The 14,108-nt window shown below is 45.3% G+C and overlaps 1 long non-coding RNA gene across 1 annotated transcript in view; it reads left to right on the plus strand.

Annotated features, from left to right (window-relative positions):
- The first annotated feature begins 7,304 nt into the window (after nucleotides 1–7,304).
- Nucleotides 7,305–14,108, plus strand: part of LOC139761633 (uncharacterized) — a 241,978-nt gene continuing 235,174 nt past the window's right edge. Inside the window, exon 1 of the long non-coding RNA XR_011715568.1 lies at nucleotides 7,305–7,495. This is a non-coding gene — a long non-coding RNA (uncharacterized lncRNA). The remainder of the gene's footprint in view (nucleotides 7,496–14,108) is intronic.

The raw sequence follows: 14,108 nt of genomic DNA on the forward strand, positions 1-14,108 counted from the left end.
CGTCGTGTGTCTTCGGTATTTCAAATCAAGTTGAAGTTTTAGATGTTAAGAAGCGAATTAAAGTTCTGAGAAGCGTTACCTTGCCCGTATCGTACCCGGAACTTTTAGCATGGAAGAACACGCACAACATTGCCTCTCACAAACGACCATGTACGTCTTCATGTTAACCGAATTTTCTTTGAGCGTTAACCAGTCACAAGAAACGTGAGGACATTGTTAAAAAAAAATTGTGGTCTTTTAAGCTAACGAAATGATATCATTCTTTTATATTGTGTGTGTGTGTGTGTGTGTGTGTGTGCAACCCGATAAATCCTTTCAGTCCTGTGAGGTTTAGGATCTAATACCCCCTTCTAGAAGCTGTCACTCAAGTCACAACAAGCCTCTTTGATAATGAGCTGTGTAACAAAACAAAACGAAAAATCTACCAGCTCTTGCGACCTCAAACACAGCTGTTTATTTCCCCTTGAGGCGACCTTTACAAGTACACGTACCCCAAGGGGAAGCCATCACTGGCACCTTCCCCTGAGGCAGCCATCTCTGGCACCTTCCCCTGGGGCAGCCATCATTGGCACCTTCCCCTGGGGGCAGCTGTCAATGGCACCCCTCAGTGGGTTTTCGCTCCCTACCTATTGGTAATGTTCAGCTCTGATGGCGATATAAAGATTATGAAACCGTTTTCTAACAGACTAAATACGGTTCTGTCCTAATGTTTGAAGTAGAAAAAATCATTTTCTGTAAAAGACAAGTTAGTCAGTCAACACTGTGTGTTCCGTTTTCGTCACAGTGCTCCAGTTCACGACCCCGCTGTAGTGCAAACTGAACACCAGTGGATGACGTTGTAACACAACTGGTCTGGGAATAAACTTTTACCAGCTGCATGACTGGGTTTTGGACCTACATATTTTTTTTCCTATTGACCTGTTCGACCCTGGCAAACGCACAGCTGTCCGAAATGTTTCCACGTCATACTGTCAGTTTGACAAGGTATTGGATGTTTTAGCTTTAAGGTACCTTTACTGTTTAGGATTTAGGCTACCTTGATGTATTGAATTTAAGGTTCCATTCTTTTTCAATGGTGTTACGCTTATCATTACTAACAGGATCTTCATGCGTAGCCTAGTGAGTATTTGTGTATGAATGTCGTCTATTTTGAGAGTATATTCTTCGATCGAGAACTGGGTCTGGTGGAATTCAGGATGACTTTCTCTAGTTCATGCAGATCCATATTACTTACCTCCCTCTTGTTCTGTTTATCATTTCTCCATTCTCCCATTTTCAGTAGGACGAATCACGTAAATGCGTTCGCCTTTTTTGTGGTACATGTTCGTACACCTGAGGGGTATCATCCTGCAGGCGAGCTGAAATAGAGTAGGGATGGCCAGCTGCCTCAGATGGGCTTGCTCACCTCCTAGCCCTCCCTGCTTTTCCCCTATACTAGGACTAGTCTCTTTGGGGGATAGGGTAAATGTGGTATACGCGGTATGACGGGCTGTGAGAGGGCTGAACCAAGATGTATGAGGTGTACAGAGATCAGGAGGAACCATGGGAAGGTCTGTGAGGCATGGCTTTGGACACGAGGCTGTGTTTTCGGTGCATTATACATGACAGCTGTTGAGCGAACGAGAGGAAATGGGAAACGCGTCTGTTCCTGGCGCTGCCTCGCCACACGGGAAACAGCGAACAAGTGTCCAAAAACAAGATTATTATTATTATTATTATTGTTATTATCATTATTATTATTATGATTATTATTATTGCTATTGTCATCGAGGTGGACTAAAGGAAAATCATTGAGCCGAGTCTGGAAAGTATGGTCGTCCGTCTGGCATCTTAACTCCATTGTTGGCGTCTTGTTCCAGGCTTGACTGGAAAAGGATCCTGTCCATTTTTCACTCTGCGCTCTCCACGTTTTCTCTCCAGAGGAAAGGAAACTTTGGTAGTCGGGACTTTTACACTTTGTTGTTGAGAGCTTTCTTCTCTCGTTGGAGGGACGTGGGCTGTCTGGAAGGTAGGTTGTGGCTGGCCTCAGTTCGACTGGAATAATGGATTTCCAGTGTATGAATTCTCTTCATGCTGGGTCTTGGTTCTGGATGCTCGTCCTTTGTACCTCCCGTGTAGAGAGGTTAAGGTTCTCCATAACTGTGGAACATATAAGGTTCATTGAGGCACTGGCTCAACCCACTGTGAACGCCCAGAGGGGGATGGCTCTTGAAGCACTTTTTTCCCCTCTAGAACTGAGAGTTGCATAGCATAGTTTACCTTCTGTCCATAAGACTGTAGGTCTGAGTCTGATTAGTCCCTCGTTTCCACATACAAAAAACGTCGTTAAAGTTAAGCATAGCTGGCTATTATCCCTTCTATGCCCTCTTTCCCTCAACAATTGTATAGCACTTTATGTACTTGGATTCAGTGAGAGGGGAGGGAATTATACCAGATGCCTCCCGGCGCTACGATCAGAGGCTGAGGAGATGATTTCGTTACGTATCGGGTCGTTACTCTCGGAAAGGATGGGAGGATGAGAAGCGAGACAGGAAGGTGGTGGGTACAGACACTGGGAAATTTTCAGAGGAAAACAGAAAAGCATACAGGCAAGAATGCCATTATGATGTCTGTACCACATCAGTCGGTATTATTGACCCATATTCTCTCTCTCCAACTCCAGACGGGTGATCACACAGCCAGAACAACACAGATAACAACCCACACCCCAAAACAACAACAACAACACTACATTTCCAAGATATACCAACCACTACCTTCACGAGGGATCGAGCCTTCTTCACCCCCAGTGTACGTAGACCATAAAACTTACAGCATCAACGTGATCACCTAACATTAATCAACGTTAATGATGACAACGACCGAGCTGGTACAACCAGGGTGGAGTGGGATGTGTCCTCCTACAACCATGAGGCACAGGATCCCCAGCACTTGGTGTCCTGATTGGTTACGAGTGTGCTTGACAAAGAAGGTCGTGTGGCTTATAAGGGAAGACACATGACCCGTAAATCAGTGTTTACTCCCCAGACTAGAGAGCGTGTCTTAGGGGGACCATCCTATATGAATCTCGCTTTGAGGATGGGAAGCTTGTGACTAGATGGTGTAGGGACAGATGGATGAGTAATATGAGGCAAGTGAGTATTATTGGATTGGTTTTCGTGTATGCAGTAGTAACACGAGATGGGGTTTCAACATTACTAGGGACATTAGATGAGGCACTGCTATTCCAAAACGTGTCATCACTGAATGATTCAGGAATGGAGTTAGAATTTATCAACTCTAAGAGATAAGTTGTGTGTCGGGCGTTGTACAGGCATTTGTAGGATCATAATTCACAGTAGGGTGTTCAGTCCCTCCTGCTTCTCCCTCCCACTGTCCAGTGGGTGGGTCACTCACGTATAACATAAGAAAAAAATAAGACGGATGTTTGGATTCGCTCCAGATGCCATAAAGCCTGACAAGGAATAGAAGTTCCCCACACGTAGAGAGAGAGAGAGAGAGAGAGAGAGAGAGAGAGAGAGAGAGAGAGAGAGAGAGAGAGAGAGAGAGAGTGGGGGGGGGGGAGAGGGAGAGGAAGGAAACCCTCTAAGGTGGACTGGTTCGAGCTACATCACTCGCCAACTCATTTCGTGTGTGTGCGCCACAACAGTGGCGGTCGTCACCTTCAAAGCGCCTAGTGTCTGGGGTCGGCTCAGGGGTGGTATTGTTCGCCTGCGTCCATCCACACAGGTCCTCCGTCCATGTGAGAGGTGGTAACAATCACAGTAGCTGGGGGGTAGCCTTGTCTGGGACGCTCAATATAGGTGTTACCGAGGTGTAACACGATTGTTATAAGGGTGTTACAAAGGCACGATACACCCTATCGTGGTCGATACTAGGTTCTATCTCTCTCTGGTGACTGGTTAGAGTATCTTATTCAAGTTTGATCCTCCTGTGGTTCGTTGTGATTCACATCACGTATGTTAACTGAACGTAGACCATCGAGAGTGATTGGGAGCGACGTCATCTCTCTGGTCATGAAGTGTGGAGAGCAATAACGCTACGGGAGGGTCTATCACAAGTCCCTGAAGACGAGATGGTGCGACCTGTGTGTGTGTGTGTGTGATGGTGCGACCTGTGTGTGTGTGTGTGTGATGGTGCGACCTGTGTGTGTGTGGTGTGTGTGTGTGTTGGTTGCGTCTACATTTCCGTGAATCATTGCTCGCCTGTAGCATGCACTGTGCCTGAACCACCCAGGGGAGTTGGTAAATGAGGGCTAAGTGATAAACGAGGTGTTGTACGTAATTTACGTACTCACCATTTACCTTAATTCTCTCGCTTGATAAGTTGGGTAAGGCATCGAATGTGATAAATGATTTATGACAGTTATATTTTTTCCGTAATGACCTAGACTGAATGTGTGACTCAGTAGGGAAGACGGAAATAAGAGATAGCTGCCCTGATTGCTGGAGATAAGTGAATTTAAGAGGATTATAGACAGGCCAGTGCAAGTGGCGCGTGTGGAAATGATTTAATGGAAAGTGTGTGACTGTGTGTGTGTCTGTGACTGTGTGTGACTGTGTGTCTGTGTCTGTGTGTGACTGTGTGTGTGTGTGTGTGCGTGTGCGTGTGTGGAGGTGCATCAATTTCCCAGTCTCGCTTCAGTGGATCAGATGGAAAAAAACAAAATAAAACAAAAAAATCACACATTCGTGATTTTGCAGAAGCTGTAGAGAAGGAGCGAAGGGGCTTTTAAGGTAATGAATTGGTAGGAGCTCACTCCACAAGGGGCGGAGCGAGGCGAGTGTGTATATGTGTGAGTCTTGAGTGTGTAGTGTTGATTACGGACCGGGGGTCTATATATCTGAACTTGAGAGGTGAATGGGGTGATTTATAGATAGCTATGGCTTACTGGATTGGTATATGTGATGATCTGTATATTAGATGGTAATGTTCACGTCATCAGAACGAAGACAGTAAGGGGACTATAACCCTGTGTTGGGTAACTCAGAGCAGGACACACCACAGCAATACAGTGGGTGTGTGAAGACGAGATGAATGCGTCGCGCGTTGGTGAAGATTAATACATGCAATTATGATTCAATTTCAGTTCTGTCTCTTTATTTAATGAGCCCCCAGTTGTATAGCGTGATCGAGACACTACATAGATACTCGATGAACTAACTCGTATACAGTTATTATGATCAATTTTGCATACAATTTGGCATCCAATTTTACAGTTTGCAGTCGGTTGTGTCAAGAGGTGTTCGAGGGGGGTTTCCAAAGCCCGAGTTAAGCTTAGTGAAATGGGGTGATTAGATCACATTTAGCTTAGCTTTGTGAATCTCTTTAGAAAATAGAGAAACAGATCTTCAACATGAGTACGTACACACCCTCAGTCTCCCGGAGTGTGTGTAAATAAAGCTCCAAAAAACAAACACTTCCAGAAAAATCAGCCACATGCATCGGAAAAATATACACCATGTACCTGTACACACTTCAGTTTTCTCTTCCTTTTCAAACTACGCCTTTTCCCTGTCTCACCTCTTCTTCCTCTCCTCAAAGCACCCATTTACAAAAAAAATGGGAGGTGAAGGCCTGGTAGATGAATGGGTAGACTACCAGGTACCACGCACTTGGTAGATAGTTCTCCCACTGATTTTTCTATATTGTGGTTCCCACGACGCAGTACAGATATGTGTGGTCGCAACATTTGCAACAACAGACCCGAAACATTTTTAAAGTCACGAACGTTCTAGAAATATCGGTGTGAATTAATTCTTTCCTTAGTTTTCGGGGGGCAAAAATCCAAGCGATTGCAAATGTCGCAGTGTTAAATTACAACACTTTTATCTGTATTTCTTTTTTTTTTTTCTAAATGTTGCGAATGTTACCATGTTTGGCTTTCTTGAAGTTTTATGTATTTTGTAAAACTTCGTTGTATTTCATCTTCGTCATAAGTTTCACGTTTCCGACGCAGTCGCTGAATATTACATGTACGTTTGTATATTTTCATTCGTATGGTAATTCTGACCACATGTACTTCGAGAAACGAACAAATATACTTAGGTATTTGAGAGTAAATACTCGTTTCCAGAACGAAAATAATGCTATAAGCTGGTAATTTACATTATATCAGGAATATGCACTTTATTATCATTTAGTATTATTATTGTATTATTATTATTATTATTATTATTATTATTATTATCATCATCATTACTATTATTATTGTTATTATTATTATTATTATTATTATTATTATTATTATTATCAATTATTATTATCATCATAATTATTATTATCTTTATTATTATTATTCGTCCTTATCCTCATGCTTTAGCCTTGAGTCACTGTTTTCGGTGATGATAATGATCCTACATGGATGAATGGCTGGACGGTGACTTTAAGACTTAAAAGAGCAGCACTCGATGCCTTCATTATTCAGGCGTCGTAATGTTCGGGAGTCCAAGATCAGTGTTCCAGTGTTCGTGGAAGGGACTTCCTCCAATATATGCGTTCGGCTTAACACACTGTCGCTGGGAAGAATAGACCTCGCTTGTTGTATGAGAGGCTGGAAGGTGACGCTTTGCTTGTTGCACCAGAGCCTGCAAGAATACACCTCGCCTCCTGGATGAAAGGGAGATTGGTAGAATACACTTGGCTCGTCAATGAAAAGTGGGTAGGATACACCTCGTTTGTTGTGTGGAAGGGTGGTAGAATACACCCTCCTGTGGTATGAAAGGTTGGTTGGTAGAATACACCTCGGTTGTTCAATTCAACAGGTGAGTTGTGTTCATATTTCTGTTTAAATAGAACTCCATTATAATGATGATGATAATTTTCCACCTAGAGTAATTTATTACCTGGAATAGATTACCAAATGACAGCCCGCAGTCCATATTGAAAACAACGTATAATGAGTACGATTTTTTTTTCTAATTATGAATAACTAGATGAGATCCAGTAATCATGGTTCATTATCAATCATGAACAATTACAGCCATTAATTGTGTCCTGATACCACTGTATATATTACTTTCTTTCTAATGCAAATGAGATTTTTTGTCAGACATTTATGGGTTTGAATACTATTTGTGTGTAATGGGAAGAGAGTTTTACACTAGTGTTGCCCCGCCTCTTAACCTCTTTATACACACACACACACACACACACACACACACACACACGCTAGCTTATGCCAGTTTCTGTGTGGTTCCGTTTCAGTGTTTACCTTGCGTTAGTTACACAGTCAGAGACTAAGAAAGAATAATCTTTTCTTGACACACAATTTTGTCACCGACTCTCAACCAGGCGAGGTCGCTGAACAAATTCTCCTCTTGGGTGTGTTCTCGTGGAAGATCCGTATCATACAAGAATGCACGCCACTGTGGACATGCCTCCTCTCACCTACAGTGGAGGAACTGTGTGTGACCCACGACACTCCAGTGTGACCTTGAGAATCCGTGAAGTGTCTTTGTCATACAACGCCTGACGTTAAGACGTGGTTCATACCGTGAGTGTACGTGGGTCACGTGAATATCTTGAGCACCTGAGGGTAGATGTGTGCCCGATCCTCATGTTGATGGTTGTATCTTTAACGTTGACGCCCTGGCTGTCCTGGAGGCCTTAGAGATGTATTAACTAGACAATTAACCAGCTAACGGTGGGCTTGGTCAACGTGATCTGTCGTAAGAGATTATAGCTCTATTGAGACATAAGGTTTTTGTAGTGTTTTGAGTCGTCCAACCACTAGTGAACAGAAACCAAGGTTTTTGTAGTGTTTTGAGTCGTCCAACCACCATTGAACAGAAGCCAAGTGGGAACTGTAGATAATGGACGTGTTCATGGTTGCTGAAGCTCTTCGATTTTTAGATCGTGATATAAGAATTAGGGTTCGAGGCAGGAGCTCAGGATCTGCATCTGTCGTGGTAAAATACATTCGATAACTCGCTTCATCATGACTGCAGGTGTGGGTATATACTCTATTTCCTCAGGTATACGAAAAACATATTCGTTTTAATTCCTCATTAAGTTTTTAACTGCATTTTTTTCTTCATTTTTCCCTCTTCCTCTGTTCCAAGAAATAGAACTTTGTGTCTTTACGGAGGCGGCGCCTTTATATGCCTACCAGCGTCTCTGGTATCTTTTGGGAGTCAATTGGATTTTGCCTCGAGTAACGTATCAACCATTTGCCTCACGTCTGATTATTCTGTTGTCTCATTCCTTACGCAGTTGTCTGTCCTCTGGTAATGCACCACATTTACCTCAGACATGAAAAACGCCGAATTAGATCACCTTCAGCCCTCAAGAGCTGAGGGGGAACTGGAGACAACATTCAGAACTCGGCGCGAACATCCAAGTTACTTGGACTGTGAAGGTCCCTCAGTATGAGAGTTGTTGGCTGGTGAGGGAGGTGTCTTGTGGTGTAGTGTGAGTCTCCTGCATCACATCCCTTACCAGCGATGCATCATCCAACCTGAATGCGAATTCTGGGTCGTGGCGACGCCCCAACACATGACTGACGACGGGAGAGACCTGTTCTCTCCCTCTGTGCAATCTGCTAATGGAACAAAAAGGAGCGAGCGACTGGCAAGAGCTCCTGTTACTCTCTGGTGCTCTCGCTTCGCCAGAGATCTACGGTGCTTTTATGCCCCTCTTAAGCATATAATGGTACAGCCATGGAATGCGACAGTGCGATCCTCGAGTGCGACGGTGCGACCCTCGAGCATGGCGTTACGACCATTGAACTACGACGTTTTGATCCTTGAGTGAGATATGGCTTGGGACCTTGAACCTGACTCTTGAGTAAGATGGCTAGGCCTCGGACCTGATGACCATCGAGTATAATGGATTGGCGTTTGTATCTGACCATCGGGAGTCAAGTCAAAGGCAGAACGTTGATGTCGTCTACCTGACCTGGTTCAGTGTGGTCATTTCTTCGTCTGGATCTTACCACATCCTTCTTAACGACCATGACTTGACCCTCGTCTAAAGACAGGATACACCATCAACTCCTCCATTCTTAAAATCCTTTTCCTCTTCTCATTTCCCCGTCTCATTAACCCTCTTCGTATTTCAATTAAGACCCAGGTCGCGATGTGGACAACCGTCCGTGACAGGAGCCTCCAACGTAAAAAATTAAACGACCAGACTGGAGCCATTATGCTGGTCATGAGCAAGTTGGCCACATGACAACATTATAACTGTTTCCAGTGACTTACAGGACCAGCTGCCTTCAGTGAGCACCAGACAACGCAGTTACCACAGCAAGATCCTCACCCCTGAACTTAAAACGAGCCGCTAAATAACTGTCTCTCAATGAAGAAATTACCACCCGTCGAGCAGATAAAAGATCCAACGTTTATGTTATCTTAAGACGAACAAGGCTTCATCCCAAGCTTGATTCCATCCACGACGACACTCCTGGTTTAGAATCATCACCCCGCGATCCTATACAACGGCTGAGGATGTTTGAATAAGCTTATATCAATAGCCAGGGGAATTCAGGGTGACACATCTAATTTGCTTCATGGGGCATCACACTTCATTTTGCACATGTGACTCCCATCCTAGGCCACCACACTCCAGGCTGCATATATGTGATTCCCCTCACTAGGTACCACATTCTTAGCCTACATATGCGGTAATGTTAAGACCCATAAGCCAGAAATATCATCTCTGTCCCATCACATGCCCGTTCACCATTCGCACATACAGTTCAACGAAGCAGCTTAACTACGTCAAGCGAAATACATGCTTGATGCGTTCAAAAAAAGGATGTTACGATGCGTTCATCGTAACTTCAACAAACGACTTCCTGCAGATCCCATGTTCTGCAAGACTCGTTGTCTCATTACCTCATTAACTGTGAAAAGCCTTTTCCCCCTATTGAGCCTGTTATAAAACTCATCTGAGACTCTGTCTACAATCACCCAGAGCTACAGACCTGATATTCCCCCTCGTACCATTATGGAGAAGCTCCTCCAAGCCCGCACTGCTCAGGCTCCGTTCCGGTACATTAATGGCTCCCTGTCCTTCCATCAGGAAGGTGCTGCTGCCATGGGTAGACCAGGAGGGCCAACTTTCCTCAAACACTGGCACACTTTTCTCCTTCGTCTTGAAGGTTCCTCACCTCCTGGGCAAACAGCGTCACACGTCTCGTCTTAATCTCGTGCGTTCCTCAGGTCCTGGGCAAACAGCGTCACACGCCTCGTCTTAATCTCGTGCGTTCGTCTGGTCCTGGGCAAACAGCGTCACACGCCTCGTCTTAATCTCGCACGTTCGTCTGGTCCTGGGCAAACAGCGTCACACGTCTCGTCTTAATCTCGTACGTTCCTCGGGTCCTGGGCAAACAGCGTTACACGTCTCGTCTTAATCTCGCACGTTCGTCTGGTCCTGGGCAAATATTAGCACGCCTCTTCCCTCTGTAATTCTAGAAAGTGTATAGTGATATACAGACTGATCTCATGCGTCGGAATCTGCATAACCTCACTATAGATAACTTACATGTGGTTGGTTATGGTAGCACGAGCTGAAGGTAGATAGGATTGGATTATATAGTTTAAGCATAGAGCCAAGCACTGGAGCTTCTAAGGCTATTCGATGCTCTTAAAACACACACACACACAAAGGTTGATCGTCCGCGCACCTCAAAAGCACTAGAAAGACTTTGTCTCTCTATATGTTTTTTTCCTCTTTCCCTTTTATAACCAAAGTTCCAATTACGGATAAAAGTCCTCTTCGATGCCACGCCTCGGAGGAAATATAAGAGGTCAAGGTAAACAGGAAAGCAAAGAGGAAACATCAGATGGAAGGATTTTAGTTGTAGCGCTACACAACCTGGTGTGTATATTTCACTTCAAAGTATCTGTGATGATTAGCCTTTGATTCGTAAAGTCTCTTAGCCTTGCCGGAACACAAAGCTTCGTGTGTGTGTGTGTATATGTGTCACGTCCTGGTTCAACATATACACCTAGGTCCCGATTGCACTCCATTAGGCTAATGGCCGTAGCCATTTGCATCCTGGAAGGATTTCCAAAGCGTCTACATTCCGGGATGAGGAGCGGACGCGTCGCACATATTAGAATGTCAGGAGGACAATTAATTAGTCTACAGATGTTACTTTCGCTCACGTACATATTGGTGTGTATTTTACGTGTGAGAAAAGGAACGAAAGGAAAAGACCTTGTGAATCAAGTGACGAGCTTCAGACGTTTACATCCAACTTTATTCAAAGTGAATCTCTCTCTCTCTCTCTCTCTCTCTCTCTCTCTCTCTCTCTCTCTCTCTCTCTCTCTGACAATTGTCAGTGTGTGTGTGTGTGTGTGTGTGTGTGTGTGTTCAAGTCGTAACTCCAGGGTAGAACTCGTGTAGGTGTTTGAGTATTGTTTTTGGAGATATCTTTCTCCCTGGGGGTCGGGCCATTCACCTCCTCCTTGGAGAGGACCCAATTGGGGTTCTGCTCGTCCTCTGTATGTCGTCTGCAGTAAGGCACACTCCGCCTCGGGCGTCACCAGGACCTGCCTGAGGGAGGAGGAGGAGGAGGAAGAGCCTTGCATTCTTCACAAGTGACCCGCCACTTCGGCCAACACTTAAGCTTGGTTCTGTCTGTTTTCTCTCCTCCTCCCCCCTCCTCTCTCTCTCTCTCTCTCTCTCTCTCTCTCTCTCTCTCTCTCTCTCTCTCTCTCTCTCTCTCTATCTATCTATCTATCTATCTGTCTCTCTCTTCCAGCAGCCTTAGATCACCAGTCTTGCGTTCGTCCCCTTCAAAAAAGATAAGAAAAGACCATTGTGGCCAGGATAACAATATAATCCCATACCACGAAGTACCGTAACACTCTTGAGAGGAGGTTCAGACCCCACTAACATCATGAAGTATAAAAGAATACACTTTCTTTTTTTTTAATGTTTCTGTACCTGGAATACTTCTCCCCACCAAGAAAAAGGAATTCCAGTCTCTTTCTTGTTTTATGTTTTCCGGGATGACTTAAGAGAAAACCTTGAGGAAAACCCCAGTTATGTGTAGAGGTAGGAAGGGTTTCCCCCCCCGCTGGCGTCAGTAGGAGAGGTTGCCTGGAGGAGAGGCCTTAACGAGATCACAGGAGGGGGATGTCCCACGCAGGCCAGGGGGCCGGGCAAGCCAGGGCTCCAGGCTGGCTTGGGAACTAGGCAGGTCATGCCCTTGGAACCAAGCATGACCTCACATGTGTGATACAATGCCTCTATGTATATGGTTATGTGTGTCTGTGATATATGTACACACACACACACCCACACACACACACACACACACGCCTTTCCCAGCTCCATCTCGCATGCTGTCCTCCTCCTCCTCCTCCTTCCTTCTTCCTTCCTCCCTTGCACTCAGATAGCTCCCAGGGCGTACGTTCCCCGCCCATAATGTACCCACACTCGAGGCAGGAACTGCTCTCGCCAGGGAGTGCAGAGAGAGAGAGAGAGAGAGAGAGAGAGAGAGAGAGAGAGAGAGAGAGAGAGAGAGAGAGAGAGAGAGAGAGTCGAACTGGAAGCAACTACGAGGCTCTGGCTTATATAGGGAGGCAGTTTTAATCTGTTGTCCTGTGTGCACTTCGCTGATCAGACCAGGAGAGGAACAGGGAGTGACCAGAGAGCAAACAGAACACAAGATGCGACACACAACGTCTCGTGAGGTGTGACACGGTTACAAGCTGCGTGGAGTGTGACGGAGTTACAAACTGCGTGGTGTGTGACAGGGTTACAAGCTGCGTGGGGTGTGACGGAGTTACAAGCTGCGTGGAATGTGACAGGGTTACAAACTGCGTGGAATGTGACAGGGTTACAAGCTGCGTGGAATGTGACAGGGTTACAAGCTGCGTGGAACGTGACAGGGTTACAAGCTGAACGAACTGAGGATTTGTGACGATCATTATCACTCGCTTGTCTCTGGTTTATGGTGATTAGTTTATGGTAATTAGCCGACGGACGAGACTCGTCTGGTTTCTCTATGAACGAGTCTACAGAGTCGTAATGTCCATGACGTAAGGAGGCTCTGCAGCCCGGTGTTCACTCGACACCTGGTGTTGGAGAATCATATTCCATTGAGAGAGAGAGAGAGAGAGAGTTTCACTGACAAAGTTTTACCCTCGCGTTGCACCATCTCTTAACCTTGCGTCCATGTACCATATCCTTTTACTCCTGTGGATATGTACACACACACACACACACACACACACACACACACACACACACACACACACACACACAGACACCTGTAAACGCCACGTCAACAAGGATGGATGTGTTCCCAGGTTCATCTATCACTCCCAGGCATTGGGCCAAGCGAGGCAGACCTCTCTAGTGAACCTGACGCTAGCAAGATTTCTGTAATCCTATATCGTCTAGCTGAGCGATTCGCCAGCGTTCCCAGACCATACGTTGTACTAGGAGGGAGGGAGGGAGTGAGGAAGGGGAGAGAGAGAGTTTTCATCTACCACCAGGTATTTGAAACTGGGTATGAGGGGAATATGTCAGTTGGGTGATTGTGTCTGTGTCTGTCAGGAGGCGAACGAACAACAGGTGTTGTAGGATCATGGTGTAAAAACGATTCGGTCAGGGACTCTCTTATTTCGTCTCCATCTCCCATCCACCACCATTACCGCAATCACCACCACAGTCATCTATTACCTCTTCGTATGGTTTCTCACTTCAGTAAATGGCATGGCACCATTTCACAAAAAGGCTTCCCTCACTGTGCACTATACGTGATTACAGTTTCACAGAATGGCCTGTCACATTTTCATCATAGGCTTCATCTCTTGGAAGACAGTCTCTCCCACACCCTCACTAAATGGCCACGAAGCACTGAACCAAATAGTCTCTCACCACTTCCTTAAATGGCCTCCTCCCCTCGCCAAATGGCTCTCTTAACCACTTCACAAAAAAAAGTTAGTTCTCTATCTTGACCACATGACCTCTTACCCCCTTCCCAAAATGGCCTCTTGCCCTCAGCAAATGCCCACTTACCACTCCACAAAATGGCCTCTTACCCTCACCAAATACCCACCCACTCACTACTCCTCAAAATGGCCTCTTACACGCACCAAATGGAATCACATCCGCAAACCGGTTGAACCAGACCGTTTGAACAC

The sequence above is a fragment of the Panulirus ornatus genome, chromosome 41 (genome assembly GCF_036320965.1).
Source record: "Panulirus ornatus isolate Po-2019 chromosome 41, ASM3632096v1, whole genome shotgun sequence".
Classification (NCBI taxonomy): Eukaryota; Metazoa; Arthropoda; class Malacostraca; order Decapoda; family Palinuridae; genus Panulirus; species Panulirus ornatus.